Source organism: Pteropus vampyrus, unplaced genomic scaffold (genome assembly GCF_000151845.1).
Source record: "Pteropus vampyrus isolate Shadow unplaced genomic scaffold, Pvam_2.0 Scaffold676, whole genome shotgun sequence".
Taxonomy (NCBI): domain Eukaryota; kingdom Metazoa; phylum Chordata; class Mammalia; order Chiroptera; family Pteropodidae; genus Pteropus; species Pteropus vampyrus.
Window position 1 is genome coordinate 58,586 of NW_011889457.1, and position 1,377 is coordinate 59,962.

The following is a 1,377-nucleotide window of genomic DNA, read 5'->3' on the forward strand; positions in this document are numbered from 1 at the left end:
TCAGCTACGCATTTGAAAATTTTGACGTTTTAAGGATGCTTGTACATAATGCGTGCATACCACTTTTGTTCTTGGTTTGTAAATTAACTTTTATAAACTTCAGCTTTTTATACATAAACAAAACCGAGTTTCTTAAGGCGACCTTTGTATCCTCTCCCGTACCTCTTGAGCCTTGAACTTTGACCTCTGCAGCAATAAAGCAGCATTTCTATGACACACACAAGGTCATTTTTCTACAAAAAAAGAATGCACAGAGTTGTTACATTTTTAAGTGCTGCATTTAAAAGATACAGTTACTCAGAATTCTCTAGTTTGATTAAATTCTTGCAAAATATCCCTACTGTAATTTGTGATACAATGCTGTGCCCCAAAGTGTATTTTTTTACTAATAGACAGTTTATTATGGCACATCCGCACGGTTCCTGTTTGGTAATACACCACTACATTCTATTAATCCATAGGTGTGACTGAATTTCTTTTGCGGTTATTAAAAAAATCTCCAATTTCTAAATCTCCAGAATAAAACTTTTTAAAATAAAGTGCCGGTTTGGTCTGTTTGCCCACTGATTATAGTCTCACGCGACTATTTGCGATCCTGCTTTTGAGTCCTGGACACTAACGATGATCGGCCAGCCAGTCACCTGCTGCCGCTTCGGGCCTGGCGGGGCGTGTGCAGAATGTGTCACCTTCGGACACAGCAGGAGGAGCAGGCGACCTGAGAGCGTTCGGCGGTCTCCCCGCGCGTCTGCAAACGCACGTGTGTGTCGTGCGTGCCGGCGTGCCTTAGGACCGGTCCGCGCGTGGTGTCACGTCCGGCTGCTCCCCAGAACGTGGCCTGGGCTTTCGCTCACGTCGCTGCATTTGGGGGGGAAACGGTGCGCGATGGCTGCAGATGCTCCAGCGCCGCGGCCGTGTCTACTTCGCCCCACGCCCGCCGACGTTCCAGCGGCGCTCGTGAAGTGAACCCCGATGTAGATTCAACCCATCCGTTTCCCCAGCGTTTGACACGCACACCCTGTCTTGGGCCCATCCCCACAGTCGGCGCGTAGAACGTAGGATGCGCCCCTCGTGCTCCTTCGTGCCGAGCCCCCAGGCCACGGCGGGTGGCGGTCTCTGTCCCGATCGTTCCTCTTCTTTGAGGCTGTGACGGAAACGGACTCCTACGAGAGGGAGCCGCCGATCCTGGCTCTGTCCCACGTACGGCACCGAGACGGGAAGGTGCGACCGTCACTGCCGAGTAGTGTCCACCCGCCCGCAGGCGAGGAGCTTCGGGCTGGTCTCCAGTGTCCATTCTGTGCGGGTTTGTGGGTGAGCGCGGCCTCTCCCCTGGCCGAGCCCCTGGGAGCGGGGGCGCCGGCCAGCGTGTCCAAACGGCCA